The sequence below is a fragment of the Empidonax traillii genome, unplaced genomic scaffold, assembly GCF_003031625.1.
Source record: "Empidonax traillii isolate 1590-97213 ecotype Southwest subspecies unplaced genomic scaffold, ASM303162v1 scaffold190:size869923, whole genome shotgun sequence".
NCBI lineage: Eukaryota > Metazoa > Chordata > Aves > Passeriformes > Tyrannidae > Empidonax > Empidonax traillii.
In genome coordinates, this window is record NW_020955383.1 from 150,749 (window position 1) to 170,553 (window position 19,805).

The 19,805-nt window shown below is 36.7% G+C and overlaps 2 protein-coding genes across 7 annotated transcripts in view; one reads left to right on the forward strand and one right to left on the reverse strand.

Annotated features, from left to right (window-relative positions):
* The window catches only part of SUPT3H (SPT3 homolog, SAGA and STAGA complex component), a 212,735-nt gene that overhangs the window by 149,276 nt on the left and 43,654 nt on the right, over positions 1-19,805 (reverse strand). The window contains exons 1-2 of one of the 6 annotated variants that reach the window (XM_027886599.1): positions 15,998-16,077; positions 14,929-15,074 (exon numbers count right to left, since the gene is read on the reverse strand). The exons of the other annotated variants lie outside the window; for them this stretch is intronic. The gene's annotated coding sequence lies outside the window, so the exon portion shown is untranslated. Of the gene's footprint in view, positions 1-14,928; positions 15,075-15,997; positions 16,078-19,805 lie in introns of those variants that run through there. 6 annotated transcript variants of the gene reach the window in all.
* The window catches only part of RUNX2 (runt related transcription factor 2), a 227,234-nt gene continuing 224,607 nt past the window's right edge, over positions 17,179-19,805 (forward strand). Inside the window, exon 1 of the mRNA XM_027886589.1 lies at positions 17,179-17,289. The gene's annotated coding sequence lies outside the window, so the exon portion shown is untranslated. The remainder of the gene's footprint in view (positions 17,290-19,805) is intronic.

Consider the following 19,805-nt stretch of genomic DNA (forward strand, 5'->3'; position numbering starts at 1 on the left):
TATGTATGAGAAATTTTTCAAAGTATACCTCTTGAACCCCAAAATCCCAACATTTAAATAATTATAAACCAGATAGTTCTTTACACAGAAGTTTTATCATATAATTATGATGCTGATCATTTAGAACTATCCAAAACGTCTCCAGCATTTTTAAACAGCTAAGCACAGTTATTTTTAAAATCAAACATATGTGCTTTTTTCTGTTTATGTCTTTGGAAAGAACATTCTGTATAATGAAAAACATGACCAAATTTTTCACAGTACATCACTATAAAACCCTATAATTGACTTTTTGGGTTGGTTTACTCTATATCTATTTTTGTCCATGTAGAAAACAGCAATGATGTGGTGAAAAGACCAAAATGTAGGTCCCATTGCAGGATAAGGCTCCATCCTGATTAGTGAAGTATCATGTTTTTCCTGGGAAACATGCCCATTTTGTAAAAGGGAATTCAGTCTGCATGAAAAAAAAAAAAAAGGAAGGAAAAAAAAAATATCCATCCTTTTCAGCAGCCCAGACTCCAGTGATTGCTCTGAGCTTTGGCTGAGCAGGACTCACAGAGCCTTTGCATTAAACAGAAGGCAGCTCTGAGATTACAGAGTTGTCTCAATATGAATTTTCTGGTTTTAAACAATTTTCTTCAAAGCTTAGAGCTAAAATTTGTTTGTACTATTATTTTACATCCACCTGGAAATGACCAAATATTTAACATCACCTATTTTCTTAGAAGAAATAAACTTCCTAAAACCACACAAGTAGTGCAGTGAGAATATATTCACTGTTTCAGTTGCTATTAAGGGGACAATGGATATAATGCAAATGGAAATGAACTTGAAATAGTAACTCAGAAAAAAAGGAACACCTGCACTAAAAGAATTTCTCATTTTAAATACTATCCACCCACAAAAATTAATTTAGATGATGTTTTTTATTTTACATACTATTCTCATTCCTCTTGGAATGGCCTTTAATTTGTATTATCACAGATTACTTACATGCTCCAAAGACAGAGTACAAAGAAGCTGTGCAGACACATTTCCAAAGGAGTTCACATGCCAAAGGGGAAAAAAAAAAAAAAAACAAACCTAAAAATAATCACGTTCTTTCAGAGTTAATTAAAATAAATCACAAGGCATTAAACCTGGATTTAAAATTTTGAAGGAAATACTGTTATCTTGCAAATCGCTCAGCATCAAGATATGCCGTAATTGCTCTGAGGTAAATCTTGGAGAAACCGAAGATGAATCTAAATCCCAAACTTGGGAAAAGGGGAACGTATCATCCACTACCAGGAAAAGAAGAGAGGTTTAAGAGGAAAGGTAAGCATTGCCTTTAGCTCAGAACTCAGTTTAACTGCAGCTGCAGTCACTAATATTGTCACTAATATTACGTTCTCCCAAGATTTCAAAGAATCGAAGGTCTGAGTGAAAAATCAGAGGTTCAAATGAGCTCAAGAAGAGCTGAAAGTCAGGTGTAGTTTCTCTGTTGGGGTGAGAGTCTCTTCCATGGGCTGGTGTTAAATTTGTGATGCCTCAGGATACGTTCCTGTCCCAGCCAAGCCTGAGTTGTTTCCAGAAGCAAAGATGCTGATTTACAAAAGTGACTGTAGGATCTGCTTCAGAGAAGAAATATGATGAACATTATAAGCCTTAGGATTGACTGATGGATTGCTTTTATTTCTTTGGGTTTAATCACTGAAGGAAAAAGAAAGGGGACACAGATTAACAAAATTTAAAATTCTTAGCTGTCTTTATTTAAGAAGTTTTAATGATACAAACATTCTATGGAAATGTAACAGAAGTATACTGTCAGTTTTAACTAAAATATAATAAAGTGGTTGTAGTCTAAGAAAAAAAGAATATTAAATCACATTTAAAAAGGAAAGAAAAATCAAGCATATCTGAGATTAAGGTCCAGCTACACTGCCTAGAAGAGAAGCTTCGAAGTCAATAAAAAGACTATTTTACACAGTTCACACAAAACAACAGAAAAAATACTTTTTCTGTACAAAAGACTTGCCCCAGTGAGAAACACCAGTGTGACAAGTCCAGCAGCACACATTTATGACAAAAATTCTGACAGTAACATCCAAGTACCCAGACTGTAGCTCCTGGCCCTGCTCTCCATCAGTGTGAGTACAAAAAGCACTGGCTACAGAAAGGAGGGCCGTGCTCACTCGCTCAGGTGCGTTCGCTGACAAGCAGAAATGTGAAGTTAATGAAATGAATCCCTCTTGCAACAACTATTCAGCCATAAGAGAACAGGAAGAGAAGATTCATGCCTGGTTAACACCAGAAATAAAACGTACTTAAGAGTTACAACAGAAGTTTCTGCCACCACTGAGAGATTTACCACCGAGGAGGGACGTGGGCTTTCACCAGACCCATCCTGGTCCAGGGGATGCTGTAATGAGAACCAGCAAGTTCAGACAGACACGATCCTGGAACTTGAAGGCAGTGAGCAGCCCTCACCAAAAGACCCAAAATGTTTTGGAACTAACTGCTCCAGTTTTTAAAACTCTATACAACTATTTGAGGTTAAAATATTCTGGGTTAACAGAAGGGTTCAGAGGCAAAACACACTACATGTTTCTGTTCATCCAATGGAAAGAGTGCACTCAGTCCTGCTCTCACACAGGAGACGTTGCTGTTGGAATTCACAGCAAAATCTATTGATCTGTGGATATTCTCACTCACAGGCCCTTGAAAGCAAATCTCTCACTTATCAATATCAATCTGAAACATCTGTGTGATGGATAAAATACAAAATAATTCAGTTAACAGGAGATGTAAGTGCTGTAAATCAACAAGAGAAGGAACTATTCCCTGTTGGTCCAGAATCTTTTGATGATACCATCAAAACCATTGACAGATTATGTCATTGCATATCACCTTTACATCATGGCCCTGATGGAAAGCAGAAAGGCTTCATGGGGCTTTTCCCTCTGTTGAGTTTTAAAGAACAGAAATGCTTATTTCCTTCTAGAATGCAGCCCAACTCTCAGATCATCTGTTAACTGAAAGAAAGAATTCCCACACAATGTACTCTTGTTGTTTAACTCATTTGCAGATGATGATGTTGAGGATAAGTTATCAAGGCAAAGATACGCAAAGGGCAGCCTTAGAAAAGCCTAAATGGAACAAGAAAATTTCCACAAACCTGGAAAGGTTGCAAGTGTAACACCCACCAATATTAAGTACAGCTGCTATTTAGAAAGGGAAGATGAATTCACCCATCTCCCAGTATCCCTCTCCAGGACTGCTGAAGGATTCAGAAGAGGGCATATGAAATTATGCTGCCCAGACATCAACCACTCCCGTCCCCCTTAGTTTTGTCAGAATTTGCATAAATGGGCCAATGAGCAAAGTAGCAATAGTGATGCAGAAGGTTCATAAAGACAAACCATTGCCTAAAGAAAAGAGCTTTAAATCAGCTGTGATCCAAATCCCTTGGCAAATCAAAGCATCAGAGACTAGACTTGGAGCTGGAGGACAAGAGGAAAGTAGGACTCAAATATCAAGAAAAACAGGACAATTGAATAATTTGCTGGATGGTTTTACAGCTCACTGTTGACATGGACAATTATCCATTAGTACTCAAACATGTCTTGGATCCTTGAGAGCTAGTATTCACACACCTTTTGAAACAAATACAAACCTCGTGATCTGAGGTTTAAAATTTTATTTCTGTGTTAAGGATTACAATGAGACTTTCTCGGAAAGCTGATTATTCCAAATATTTACTGCAAAGTTGCTTTCATCTTTCTGTAAAACGCGGTGATGACCATAATACAACACAATACCTCAGGTTAAAGTTGAACTAAACAATTCCTAAATTCCCATTACCTACAACTTATGAAATATACTTGTATTTCACAAACTTTACTAACTGATGGTTGGGTGGGTTTTCTTTGCCCCCATATGAGTAGGCTTTCCACAGCTGTCCTCTTGCACAATTCTTGTACTTTCTCCATAATTAACCAATTCTGGCCCTGCTATAGACAAAATAGTGAAATGCATGAACAAGAGACTCAGTCTGGGTTTGTGATAACAAGACAAATTCCTCCCGATTAAACACTTTGCTTACATTTTAACAGAGCTATTTACTTGCTATTTCTAGAGAGAAAAAACCCAAACACATATTTGGGTGATGCTTACTTGGAAGTACTAATGATGCAACACACGTGCCAATGTTAAGCTGATTGTCTGGTTCAACCCATACTCCAGGACTTTTCAGCAATCAGCAAGTACAATTGACTAAAGTGTTTTCAGTTTTACATCCTTTCAAAATATTCACCCTCCTACAACAATAAAGCAAATAAAAAAATGTAATGGCATCCTGGCAAAATCAAAATGAATTTTCTGTTTAGGAGAGGGTTGTGTTTTCTGTTAGTATTATACTATTACAGTAATATCAGACACTGAAAAGGTCCAGAAAGTCTATGCCTCTTAATAAAAGTAATATTCCTTTTTAACAAGAAAAAAAGTAACTGTTTCATCTCAAATGTCCTCCTCCACCATCTCCAACAAATACACACATTAGCCTGCAGGTAACTGCGTAGGCAGGTTGTCACACTACAAAAATTTCATCCCACCATCCAGCTCTGGAAAGTAATTTATCAAATATAAAAATGACATTTGTGCTGATCTAAATATTCATTGTCACAAGGGGCGAGGCGGAGGGGGGGGGAGAAAAAAATCAATGTACTATCTTAAAAAGTTCTTTGGGGTGGGATCATTCACCGACCCCAAAGAGAGGTGGAGGAGGCAGGAGGAAGAGGTGTCTGCTGTTATGCCTGCTTTACTACAGATATTTCATTTTAAATCTAAGAACAATAGAAAGGAAAAGCAGCTCCATTACCTTGTTCCCACCCTGACAGAGGTGTAGGAGGCTTCTACACAATCACCTGGCAATGTAGAAATCAGTCAGGTCACAAAACTGCTCCCTCACAAAGGTCTTTAACAGATGGGAAAGAGGAAGGGGAAGTTAGAAATTTTTACCTACTACCTCTGAAAATAATCACAATTCAGAGAAAACAGGTCTATGTTTTATGCAACCATAAAAGAACACTTATTACAGTATGTGTGGTCCTTCTGCAATCCCAAAACATGGTACCAGCGCTTTTAAAGTGAGTTCTGAATATACTTCAGACATTATCAGATACATTTCCACCAATCAATCTTTCAAAAGTTCTGATTTACTCGTTTACTGTGTTGAAATGTCTGACAAAGAAAGTATCAAGTGTTTGAGTATGATCATCATAAATCTTTGACAATATGAGGATAGATCAGTCTAGGTGGCAAGGTGATACCTTTTTGTGTTTCTATTCCATAAAAAGGTGTATGAAGTTCACCCTCAGGCATATATAAAAGTGTGGCTGAAATCTAAGATGATAAATGCCGGATTCAAAACTGAAATAGAAGAAAAATCTCAAATTAAGCATTTAATAACAGATGAACACATTATGGTTTCTGTGTGTTTTGCCCATCCAACATGTTACGACGTTATCAATTATGATCTATAATGTTATATTTTGAAATGGTTTTTTATTATTAATCACACCTTAAGGCTTAATTTTTTTCATACCTAAGGATGAAACGGAATCAAACTTATGCCCAAGGGGGTTCATCAAAGGACACTTTCAGGGAAAAAAAATAGGATATAGTAAATACACATATGAGTCTTTCCCACGAGTCAGTCATTTTAAACAGATCAGTAGAATTTTAGTAGCTTTAATACCATGGGCATTCACATAACTTTCAGTGGGGTTATTTCCTTCAGAAAAAGACTGGCACAGGTTGCCCAGAGAAGCTGTGGATGCCCCACCCCTGGAAGTGTTCAAGGTCAGGTTGGATGGGACTTGGAGGAACCTGGTCTAGTGGAAGGTGTCCCTGCCCATGACAGAGGGTCAGAACTACATGATCTTTAAGGTCCCTTCCAACCCAGGCCATTCTGTGATTGTGTGACAAGATTAAAGTGCAGATTATTTAGAACCAGCATTTTTGAGACTTTTTGAAGCAGTAATTCCTTTCCCATTTGAATCCTCACTTTTACGATACACACAGCTATTGAGTGCAGTCATACAGCTTTCAACAGGCCAATTCTTCCAGAAAGACCAGACAAAATTATCAAAAAGATCAACAACTGGAGCACAAAATATCACCAAAGAAAGAGGTTTAAAAATGTTAACAAAATAAAGATGATGTTTAAAAGGAGAAATCAGAAAATCCTCTGATTGACTAACTGATAAACTGAAACCAGAAAACACCTTGTTGATTGAAAAATTCACAGTGAAATATTAATGATGGATAAATTGCAAATCAAATTAATGCTACTGAGGTTACATGCTTTTGAAAATACTTCTACAGTAAGGTGGAAGGTAAGCCCACTCACCTTTATAGGCATAAGCAATTCAAGTTCTTAAGTTCCCGCATCCTGATTTTACAGCACTTATTTAGGCACTAACACCCAGATCTTTGAAGATCTGGTGACTTTTCCCCCCTGGTAAAACACTGTTCACAGTGTGTAGCTCTATAATCTCAGTGCTGTTATCACCTTATCTGTACACAAACCCTTCAGAACAGGAATCTGCACAGAGATCAAGTTCTCTCCATAAAGGCCAGTACTGAATTCTTAGGGAAAGCCCCAACTTGGTTTTCTCTCCAACAGACCTGAAGTTTTCCCTGAGGTTACAACTAGACAACTGTGTTTTATAGCTATAGATAAACTTCACCTGTATGATCTTCTCTTAATCCTTTTAAAACTGCTATAATTTTTGGCTTCTTCAGTACCTTGTGGCAACAAGATGATGAATTCAACACTTTAATTATGCACTGTTAAAAAACTACTTCCTTGTGTTCATTTTAAGCCTGCCATCTGATAATTTAATTAGGTGCCTCTAGTTTTTGTTATGAAAAAGGGAAATAATGGTTTCCATTCACTTTCTCCACATTGCTTGTAATTCCAGATTTCTATCACATTCCCCTCCCAGTTGTGTCTTCCCAGGCTTTTAGCACCCTGCCAGTTTAGTGCCTCCTCCCTGTAGGGAATTCATTCAGTTCTACAATATTGTTTTTTATAACAGGGTGAGCACAACAGCAGAACTATGAGTAACACTGTTTTCCTCAGATACTCTTAATTCCTTTAAAATCTAATCAGTTTGTAACAACCGCTAAGCCACAACCACTCCGGTTGGAGAGGTCTCCAGTGTGAATCTCTTTCCTATGAAAAGAAACAGCAGAGTTCATGCAGGTGACATTGGGTTTATCAGCAACAAATTCCACCTATTTCACCATCCAACCAATTCTGTGCAATATCTTGGCTGGCTCTACACAACCAGCATTTCACTCCCCTGAATAACTTTGCCATGAGCTTTCTCACTTCTCCAGGATCCTTGGAAGGTCTTGTAAGTAACTTTGCTCTGGTGTGAAAATTAACCACTTCTACCCTTAATGTCTCATCTCTTATTTAGCTGGTGTCTTACAAAAAAGGATCTCTTCTTTATATCCCAGTACATACTGTAAAGCTACTGAGACACTGAGGCTACTAAAAAGCCACTGAGCAATTTACCAGATCAAAACTACCAGGGCTCTATCAAATACCCTGAAAATGTTGTAATTACTTCTTAGCAATAAGACAGAATCTGAAAATATGTGGCTCTACAGTTTGAACAGATGCTCAACACAAACTTTAGTAATTTTGTGGTGCAGCAATGTGCAGTATTGACATTTAATTAATAATCACTGATTTTAGACATTTACTCATTCTTCCAAGAAATCTTATTTTTAATCAATAGCTGTAGTCATTAAATAATCAGTCACAAAATCCCTATTTTGTGCTCGAGGCAGAACAAGCAATAATAAACTACATTGAATACTGTTTGAATAAATTAAGTAGCAATACTTGAAAATAATAAACATTTCTGCTCTTCACTTTTTTTTTTTTTTTTTTACTTTATTCAAAGCACACAAAAAGGAGCCACATATCACAGACACAGGATACAAAACAGAAAGGGGTGATCAACTCTCACATGACGATGGAATTTTATGTTTAGTCATGAAAGATCTAAATTGAAGTTACATAAACAGAAAACTAATGCCACTGGCAAACAGCCCTGGCCTGTAAAGTTCTATTTGGGATTCACTGGTTAAAGCAGAGGAGACGCCGAGCTCTGACAAAGGACGAGATGGGAGATGACATCAACCTCTCTCGGCAAATGAGCTCAGCGTGCCAGCGAGCTGACAAATTAGCCTCCAAAAACCACTAACAGTAGCTTACAAAGTCACAGCTGTTATCCTGTTTTGAACAACAAAATGTTGATCTGGGTTGAAATGTCTAGTTTTACAGAAGATTTGTAAGTGCCCTGGGTTTTTTTTTTGAATTTTCTTTTTTTTTTCAAACAAAGCAATAAGTTATACTGAAAAAGGCACGAGGGACAGACAGTGACTGTGCTGTGGTGACTCCATGGTGATGTTTAATCGACAAGATTAAGTAGAGCACTTGCTTATGTTCTGCACCCTCCTCAAATCTGAAAAAGTCCCTAGAGCTACCGGCTCAGTAGCAACATAAATCCAGTAATACAACAGTACCATATTCACTAAGCAATTCCTTCAGCTAATTCAAGCAGTTCCCAGGATATTAACGTTGATAGCAGGGGGAAAAAAAAGCAGGAGAAAACTTGGCATCAGAAAGCTTGTAGGAGATTTCATTAAGAGGGTTAAATCAATTGAAAGATGCTAATACTCTACTAAACAAATCTTCAATGCTTCAATGCAAATATTGTTGCAATGGTTAAAGTTAAAAATTTCATGGTATTACTTATCAGTTCAGCTATCTAAGGAGGGTAAATCTTTACTTTTATGGCAAAGTATCAGGTAGCTTTCTCCATTCCTGAGTAAGAAAGAACTAATAACTCTATTAGACACAGCAGAGGCAAACTAGCGTTGGTACTCCTATGACCCTCATCACTGATACCTAAACCGCCCTCAAGTGACAAAAATTAAATTTATTGATTTAAAAAAAGAAGCTGAAAAAAACACCAAAAAAATTACCATTCCCACTTTACAGATGACAAACTAAGGGACAGAAAAATTTAGTCCCATCCCAAAGGTTCAAGGAGGAGTCTGTGGTTCAGCCCCACAGCTCAACTCACCTTTCAAGCACCAGATTACAGCTCTTTGCTATTCTCTCTGCTTTTTTACAGCTCTTAATTCCACAAAATTGTAATAACTTCAGCATAATCACTCCTGCTTTACGGTAAATCCAGCCACAACAAATGCACATCAAGTTCAAGTGACTACCCAAAAGCAACAAAAAAACCACTGGACAAAACCTTGGACTGAAAATTTAAGATCCAGTATTTAGACATCTAATAAAGACCTTTATTCAATAATGCTACATAAGGCCTGTTTCTATCAACATATTTCCATACTTTCTTATCATCTTTAACTAAAGTGGAGATACTGTGACAGTGACCTAAATAAGACTGTGGGCACGTTGAGAGCTGAACACAATCACCTATTTTCAAAGGGAAGTTAATCAATAATTACAGGCCCAATGTGTCAGGAGTTAAGGCCACATGAAGATCCTGATATTCAGGTGAAGGAGACTTGTATTATCAATCTATCACTTTCAGTATTGTGAAGGAGTTTGGTCTCCACAAAGCTACCCACTGTCACCTACAGAAGGTTGCATAGGCTCTTCATCATAAAAGTGGACACACTGAGATCCAAACTGATAATTTCATTTTGGAAAACACATACAGTGAAGCTCATCTATGTACAAGAACATAAAAACATCACAGTAGACCAGAACACTCCTTTCAACCGCGTCCCCTCTTAGGAAGCGATCAGTAACTATCCACTCCTCGTTTAAACTGAGGTATTCGATTTGTAGCACTGACGACATCCATCACTCACAGCATGAGCTCCTTCACCTTACAAAGATGTGGAGATGAGGCTAAGCTTTTTCATAAAAAGTACACCTTTAGTTGTGTACTGCAGAATGACTGAGAAGTTTGGGGGTTTATTTGCCTTTTGTTTTTTTAAATTTTATTCTCTGTACCTCCAACCAAGATATAGATATATATATATGTGATATAGATAGTGACATATTTCTCCCAAGAGTACTGTGAAGAGAAGAAAATAACTAATATTTGTTAAGTATTCTCATAGTGTAACATGTGCCAGCAGAGCACATGAAAGTTAGTAATTCTTCATACTAAAGTTTGAATACTGTGCAGGAAAGATGGCAGAGAGCCAGAATGAGCAACTGCTAACGAGAAAAATCTCTGAGTAACTAACTCTGAAGTTAGCAGCACTCCTTCCATGCAAAGAATGAGTCAGGAGTTCTAGGGATGAAAAAAAATGCAATCAATAAACAGTATTGTGATGTACCAGACACAATGGGGTTGGAAGGAGGATAACTGGAAACCTCAAGTGTTGCTGTGCTCTTTTAATCAACTTGTTCTTACAGTGTAGAGGTTTAGCTAAGATTACTTAAGAGGAACACAGATAAAAAGAAAAAAAGAAAAAAGAAAAAAAAAAACACACTATCAGCTGAGAATAGTTCTGTTTACAGATTCTTCAGATTTCATCTCTAAATAATTAGGCAACCTTGTAGAGAATCTTTACTGTTTTAGCAGCAGATCTGTCATATGTCCAATCCAGGAATAGCTATCGATGAGAGCAGCAAAGAAAAGAACCCAAAGAATAAATGTTCTGTAAAATTCATGAATTCTAAAAAAGTGTCTGGGCATAATAATGTCATATAACGAATGTCTGACTCAGTTTATTTCTGTTATTCAAAAGGAAAAATAAAGCTTGAATTACTGTAGCTCCTATACACAGATACAACAGATATTTTCTACCCACATCACAAAATGAGAAGATTGAATTGCATTTGGTTATGAATTGGATTTGTTCTTCAATTAAAAGAGAAGAAAAATAAATCATACTGAAGCTAAATGACAAACCAAAGGCTATTCCATTGTAATTTTGTCGAAAAGACAACTAAATTTGTTATTTCTTCAACTCTTTGATCATTATGTTTAGCTTGTAAAGATGCCACTTACTACTGCAAATACCCCATTTCTGAACAGACTGGTATCATTTTTACCGAAACTGAAATACAAACATTCAGCTGCAAAGCTGCTTCAAACCCACACTGGGCAAAACTGGGCTTAAAAAGCAAGAAAACATTGAGATGTTAATTTAAAAAACAATTTAAAAAATTAAAAAGACTTTGAAGAAAGGGCAGCAATTAGCCATTTTACCAAATGAGCTGGACAAAGATGGTAACATAAAACAGTCTTATTCCCAAACCCCCAGAGTTACTGAAGTTTCTTCTTAAAATAAGGTGTAGTCCACCTATGCAGTTATAAAGGCACAAACTCAGAGATAAAACATTTGCTCATTTTACACTTTGCAGAGATTAGTTATTTCTGAGGGCCACGGCCCTACAGCCCATGCCATGGGAATGAACTCTGGTTTACAAAAAGCCACACTGCCTTTATCATTGGGGTTTTTGGCAAAGCAGCAAGTGCCCAGAGCGCTGTTGGAGCTGTGGGAGCGCCAACCTGGACATCCCCAGGGGTTCCCCAAAGACACAAAGAGCCTGGATACAAGGAGCTGCTCTGGCAGCACAAATACAGGGTATGGAATCCAAAGGACACAAAGGTCACAGAGATCAAAAATCCTATAACCAATCTCATCTAATGAATTTTGGTGCAAAGGAAGTGTTACTTAAATAATCTGTAATGTAGATTCCACATCCCTAAAACAAAGATTTCTTTAAAATATCAAGGTCATAAGGTACAAAAAAATGATTTCATGCAAATATTAACCAAATATCATGCTCTTACACAAAACAGATCAGTTAGAGTCTTGAACTACTCTCTCTTCAGACAGTGATCATCTTGATTCCAAAGTCTTTTCAGGTCTGGAACAACTGAAACACCACTCTAGAAGCAGAGTGATTTCAAGAAAAAATTTAAAATATACGAGTGAACCATATTTCTTTTTCTGCCTGGACCTATTTGTGTCTGTGCTCCTGAATTTTCCAACAACACTGGGTTTTAGTGCTCCTGTTCCCTTCACTAACGAGGAATTTGGTCATACAGTTCCAAAAGCAATTCAGGTGCTTAGTGGCCTGTCCTCACACACACTGTAATCAGGAGGTAATTCCCAAGAGTTTCTGGGCTGTCCATCAGCATCTTTTTGTGACAAAACACACTTCTGGGCTTGGAAGGTCAGGGGAGGAAGAGCTGCGAGTGGAAGGAATGACTGCAATTCATTTTTGCACCTTTTCTCCATTACAACCACTCAGTTATCAAGCAGTTTGTTATTCTCAAAGTATGGCACACACCCACAAAAAAAAAAAAAAAATCTTAAAAAGAATTGGCACCTGCTTATCTGGACAACAGCAAATGGCCCATCTATAAATGCTGCCTTTCTCCTCCAGGTGTGAAAAATCAACCAACCAGCTCTCCACACAATCTATCAGGCATTGGGAATTTCAGACAAACATCTCCCATTGTCTCCCCAACATCCCTCAAGTTCCAGTTTTCTCTAGGAATACCTGTGCAGGCCATTTTAAGGGCTGTGCAGAGACAGCCCAATTGCCTTCAAAGGAGCTCAACACCCCCCTGAACCCAGCCAGGCCCCTGAGAACAAACTGGGCTTCACACACCCTGGGAGACCAGAGGACAATTTTCTCCTGTGTGTGCTGACCCCATGGAAAGAGAGGCATCTTCTTGTTCTTCATCCCCTTCCAATGTCTTCATTTCCCCTCACCTTCAGTATTCTTTCTCTACAAAACTTTTTTTTTTGGTTAAAAGCAAAACTCACTAAACCACAAGATTTTCTTTTTAACTCTCCTTCCAATTTTATTCTTTCCATGCCCTTCTCATCCTCTTTTCAACTCTTTCTCCTGAATGATCTTCAGATCTCTTCTCCAACAGAAAACCACAATACATTTTTAATTACAAGGGAAAGCTTAGACTGTTGACAAGCTGTGACAAAGTAGTAAATCCAGGTATTAAAAAAAACAAACAAACAAGCAAACAAAAAGGAAAGAAAAAAGAACATTGAGAGAAATGGGAGACAGGATGGAAGTACCTGATTTTACTTTTTTCCCCCTAGAAAATTCTGTTTACAGATCTGAGGATCTCAAACTTATGTAAGCATCCCAAACAGCACAGAAGTATTTCCCCTTGCATTCACTGCATAAGGAAATGTTATGTGGTTGGGTTTGGTTTTTTGAGGGTTTTAGTTCCAAAAAAATAAAGAAGCAACCGTGATGATCAGCCATCCTGCTCAAGTTCAAGCAGAAACCAAGATCAGCCAATTGCACACAAAGAACCAACACTCTTCGTGCTGGAATGAGTGGAGAAAGTTAATAATAAAATTACAAGTAACTACTCTCCCTACCCCATGAAGTTCTTCAAATCACTCATTTTTTATTACAGTTCATTATAATGGGGTTTTTCCCCTCCCTCTTTTTCATACTTTTCTTAAATGGCTGGTTGCATATATTTAATTGTATATTCCTCAGGGCAGGGACTATTTCCTTAACTGTCTGTAAAGTCCACTGCTATAAACAACGGTCCTATGCAATGCTAAGTAATAAAAAAATGAGTAATGTTTTGCTGAGAAATAGTCATGCATTAATTATACAAGATTATCTGGAAAATACAGAACTAGGGGAAAAAAACCATGTCGTTGTGGATCCATAACTTTTAAGCATCACTACCCAATGAATGGTTTATGATATTCCATTTCAGTATTATATTTAATTTCTCTTGGGGTATTTAAAAAACATCTGTTCTGAAAGTTACCAAATGGGTATTGTTTACTCAGAAATTCTACAGGGTGCAAGGCCCTTCTACACTGTCAGTTAAACATACAATATTTTAAATACACATTATGGAGCCAACTGTTGAAGTAGGCACTTAGAATGCAAAGAATATTCTACACATTAAAATATACATGAAAAACACTGTCCAGGAGTTATAACATATAAAAAAAATACAGATTCTAAATTCAGTATTTAATAACTACGCAATTTAAAAAAAAACATTTTGTTTTTATTACTTACTGAACTAATTTCATGTCTTAAATCTACACTGCTGCAGACTTATACAAGCACAGAAGCTACTAAAACTGGTATAATTTTAAAACCAGAAGCAAATTTTTATTGCTGAACTATGCCCCTGAAAATGGGGCTGAATATAAAAACACTGACACCAAATCTGAAGAGTGTGAATACTCTGCTTTAACATTTTTTTAAAATCTGTTCTCTAATCTTGACTGAGGTTTGAAAGTAGCAAGTCTGTATTTTTCCAGTGTAAATGTTGTGCAAAAGCTTTACAAACACAGATCTAAATCTGCAATTGCCATTACTAAAATAAATGAAAAAAATCTATAAGCAGCAGTGAAACTGGCATGCAAATAAAAGAACTGTCAAGACATATACTGCCTAAAAATAAGCTTACAATAACTATTTTAAAGGCTGTGTGTGGTCTTACCCATATATTTTGGCAAGATGCACTTTCTCCAACCACAGCTAGATTCATCCAAAAGCAGTGGCACTGGAGAGTCTCTGTCTCACCTGTCAAACTTGAGGAACGTTGTTCAGCAGACCACCATGAGTCCATGGATAGGATCCACAGCACTCCAGCAGCTGTTCTTGATAAGTGTTCTCTGACTATAGAGGCAAGAGCTTCAAAAATGTTCTGTAAGAGGATCACCCTTAACATACGTGCATTTAAAACCAAACAGAAACCAGAATGTATCTAGAACAAGATTTTTCAGGGCATTTACGGCACAGCAGCGTCAGTGACCTCATATATCTCTGTCCAAGATTTGGAAATATTCACAGAAGATTCACGTCTATTAACTTTATCTTAGAATTCAACTTAATTTATTTACCTCTCACAAACTGCTACACTCTTCAAACGGCAGGCAATCAAATAAAACTACTAGAACTCTTAAATCTTCATATAGTCAAGGAAGACGAACTTTCCTCTTCTCAGTTCCTTTCCCTCACACAACATGGAAAATATTTTCACACCAACCTACAAACAGATTAAGTGGGAAGGAAAGGTAAATGCTGCTTGGCTACAGTAAAGGTAAGATTCACCAAAAATGGGATGGAGCACAAAAAGCTGCCAGTTTTAAAACGACATAAGAGGATATTTTGCCAACCAGAAAAATCTAAGGAGAGAGCTTATCTGAATTCTGCCTATATAAAATAACTTTGACTGTTATTAAAAAGCACATAATCACTAATTTCCAGAGCAATGTGAATATTTTCTAAAAATAGGTCACTGCTTTTCAACTGTTGAGAGCTGCCCTGGTGTAACTACCAGTAGCATTGTATCCCAGAAGCAAGAAAGGCTCTGGAGAGATTACTTTCACTTTTCCCTAGATATATTTAGTGTACTAACTAGCATAGTTAGGATATTATTTTTCTTTGGTTTTGTCAGTAGCATGTTTGAAATAAATTTTATTAAGTGGTAGTGTATGTAACATTGCATTGTGGGTAGCAGTTTCCTGCCTTAACCTAGCCACATCCTCAGCTGTTATATGAGACAAGTTTCCCATATTTTCTGCAAGTTGACTTTAAAAAAAGGAAAGAAAAAAAAAGAGACAGGAGAAAATAACTAGAAGGATAAGATGATCTCAGACACCATATATTGACTGCTTAGAATGGGTGCATTTAATCAAGGACGTTTTTCTCAGTCAAGATATGTGTTTGAGGAACATAAGAAAAGTAATACTTGTCAAAAAAAAAAAAAAAAGAAAAGTCTGATCAGCAGGAAGAATCAAGGTGAGACACATCTGACCATTAAGATGTAGCCCTTTACTCAAAGTCTGACCTGGGGTTAGATTGTTTCACTGGACAACATCTTTGCTGTGCTATGAAGAAGTGAGAGAACTGGCAACTCAAAGGAAGTGAAAACAATTTTTACTACCTGCTATGACATAATGTACTTACTGGGTAAGAGGTGACCATCTTCTTAATTTAAAGAACAGCTCAGTTTAAGGTTTAATGTGATCTTCAGTAGCCTGATTGCACTGTACAAAAAACAGACAACACTTGCTTACCCTAGAAATGTAACAGCACTTTTTCCCCCCTTTATGTGTTCAGTGGTCCCAGGCACTGTCCACTTCAAACTGTATCTTACCTAGAAAAAGGTTCTAAGGCAGAGAACACAAAGTCATCATGGAAAGGTAGCAGTAACACTCAGATGTTCATTGCTCTTTCTTGCAGACACCAGTAAGTACCATTTTAAAATGAAGGAATGCTAAAACAACTTTGCTGTTGCAGGTGTTTTTGGTTTTTTTTTTATCAACTGGCAGTTTTAGGTTTTGCTTTAACAGATTAGTATAAAAGTGATATCAGCACACTTGAGCTGTCACAGAGGTGTTGGAAACAAGAGGTCTACAAGATACCCAAGTCTAACAACAAGAGTTTCCTAAAACATGCAAGTATTTGAAATCAAACAGTTTGTTAAAGCTATTGGCTAAGAACCATTAGAAAACACAGCCCTTTCCTCTAAAATTTATAATTACTCAGTTTGAAAAACAGAGTCAAGAGAAGTTTCACTCCTTAAAGAAAAAAAAAAAAAGCTCCTCTAGTGGAAACAGATACATCACCAACACATACAGGGAATACCTGCGTCTGAGGAAACTGCACCAGGACTTTCTGTATTATGAAAATCAGGATCTTGTTACAGTATATATTGTAAAACTTGCAAGCAAATGCAATTTAACAAGTTTGTCATCACGCTGTTCTAAGCAGAATATTTATACCATTCCAGTTGTAGCATAGAAACAAACATTTAAGTACAAATAAACTTTCAGCAGGGTATCACACTGTTTATATGCTGGATGAACTTTTGAGTGACATAAGGCAAAATGTTTGGAAATAAAGCACAGCTTAGAAGTTCCAAAACACGTTTCAAAACCAGTGAAAGATGTAATTATCTTTTAGTGTTGCATTACAATTGACTTTTAAGATTTCATTTGTCGTCAAAGATCAAGCTCATAGTTTACCAGAGAAATTCCTTAGCATAATACTTCCTTTGTGAGTGTAATTGTGACTCAAAGCATCCCCTGTGGAACTCAGAAGGGAACTTCCATTTTTGCAGATCTACCTTTTAAACAAGAGCCTGTCAGGAGCTCGTCTGCAATCAAGGCACTGGTTTACACAGTGGATTTTCAGGATTCTTGCATCTGCTTCATCAGAAGAGCAAACCAGACCAAACGAAGCCACTGGTTTCACAGGTACTTGGTCTCCAAGTTTGGCTTTAAAATGTCTCTACACTAAAAAACCAGCCTTTTTTTCAGTGACACTTTCTACAAACTGCATCTCCATTACTCAGTTCGACTATTTGTTTTTCTGCTTTTAATGGATTTTGCCTTACTAGATGAAGACACCCCTGTAGTTTTCAACAGGTGAAAAAGTGTATACAGTATAAAAAAAAAAATCTTAAAGGTATCATATCAAACCAGCAACAAAGTTATTCTCTAACTTTGCAAACACAACTGAAATCACAGAAAAGCCATCCCAGAGAAAGCCTGAGCAGAGCATTTCAATGCAGTAAATTTTTAAATTGAGAGTTCTCTAGGAAGTTCAGTATTCTGATACTAAAGATGTGAACTAAGAATAAATTGTGGAGTTTGAAAAAAAAAAACAAACAACTTTTTTCATATAAATCAAGTATTTTAGATCAAGACATGAGTTATCTATTATATAAAAATACTGCACCTACCTACCATCAAATAGTTGATAAATATCTTCAGTGCACAACTGTAGCTGAAAAAACTCTGAGTTCACAATTAAGAGTTCCACAAATAACAGAGGCAGCAACCTCCAAAAGCTTTTGCTGCATCACAAGTTGATTAAAACTTAAATGCACACAAATATATTCTGTATATATGAAAATATTACCATTCTTTCCATCATTTTTATACCCCTATTTTTTTTTTCACTGATGTTGTTAACCATACTGTAAAAATACAAAAAACTAAAAGCAATCTATGGTTAGGAGAATTAAATAACACTCTTATTATTAAATGAGATGGGTTATTTGCAGAATTCTTCTTTTCCATTTTTTGGTAGAATTGTATAAATTTGGCAACATCTAATAACTTTCCAAGTACTGAATTAAGAACAACACAATTTACCTTACAATATTTATTAGGAAAGCAGTTTTTAGGAACAGTTTCATTTTGCTTTGATAAATATATAACAAAAATCAAAACACAATCTGTATTTAAAAAAAAAAAAAAACACTTTCTCATTTTTCTTATTCCCACAAAACAGAGAACCTGCTCCCCACCCACACCTCCAGCTATTCATATCACACCATTGCTGGCCAATTTCTTACTGAGAAAGCTGAGGACAAAGGAAAATAAAAAAAAAAATTAAAAAAAAGGAGGGATGGCAGCTTCAAAGAGATGTATTTTATTTTACAAATAAGAGCTGAGTAATACCTAGAAAATGTTTTACACATTTCTTCTGCTCCCAAAAAAATATGATAACTGAAAAAAAAAGGAAAAAATTAAACTCTCTCAGCTAAAACTTAAAACTACAGTGCATCTGTGATACAATCAGGATAATATGAAAAGTTCTAGATATAATGCCCAAAGAGGCAAAAAAATGAGATACTTTCTCAAAGATGTTTCCAATTTTGTTCTGAATCTGAGTGAGCAAATCAAGACTACTAATACACACTGTCTGTGCCCATTATTCCTTACTACACACAGCATTTTGCAATTTATTTCAAAGCCTCTATTATAAACAAAAAAATACTGCTTTTGTTAACCCACTCCATCCCAGTACAGTCAGGGCTTATGTTACACAATCAAAGTTGCAATATGTTAAGTATATGAAAAAATATCACACACGCACGCACACAGATGATATGAAGTATTTGAACCTTACATATGCATCAAATTTATGTTTCATTTTAAAACTAAGTGTTAACATTAGCTGGTGAATTAGCAGTTATTTAGAGTCTCCCCAAAAGTTTAAGACTCTTCTATTTCTCCTAAACACTGAAAGTATAATAAGCAATTAACGTAAGAGCAATCAAATCCTCCCAACCCTCACAGCTCACTCTGCTACACAACGGCCACGGAAAATCCTCCCAGCACCGGCATTCCCAAGCATCACTCAGGCTGCAGCACACAACTCCTTAGGAGATCCAAACGACATATTTTGCCCCAAATATAAAGGAAACATAATTGCCCTTAATTTGCATTACATAAAACTGCCAAGTAGTTTTGAAGGCATGTAAAGCAAGGCAGACATGATTTAAGATTTGCAAAGGAATCCCCAGACTAACACTCCTGTGACAGCCAATTACAGTAAAAAACACAAGCCCAACAAGCAGCCTGCTACTAGACCTTAGCAAAGGTAAAGTTTCTTACAATGAGTTACAGATTCACAAGTATAAGACGACAAGGAGAAAAAGTAAAACAGAAGGAATCCAGCCACCCAGCAAATATGAAGCAGACCCAAGATCGTGATACAATCCAAAGATGTAAATTATTGTAAATCATCACTGTTGTTCAGAATTTCACACAGCCACTTGTGCCAATTTTGCTCACTTTTCCACAGACACAATAATGAAGGAGGGAGAGGGAAGGGAGGGGAAAAATAAAAAGGGAAAAAAAAAAAAAAAAAAAGGAGGGGGAAGAAGAGTGGGGGGAACCTGAACTGAGAGTACAAATAAAGTTCTGCTGTCCATATGCTTTAACTGTACAGAAGTTTAGGCTCTTACAGCATTTTGTAC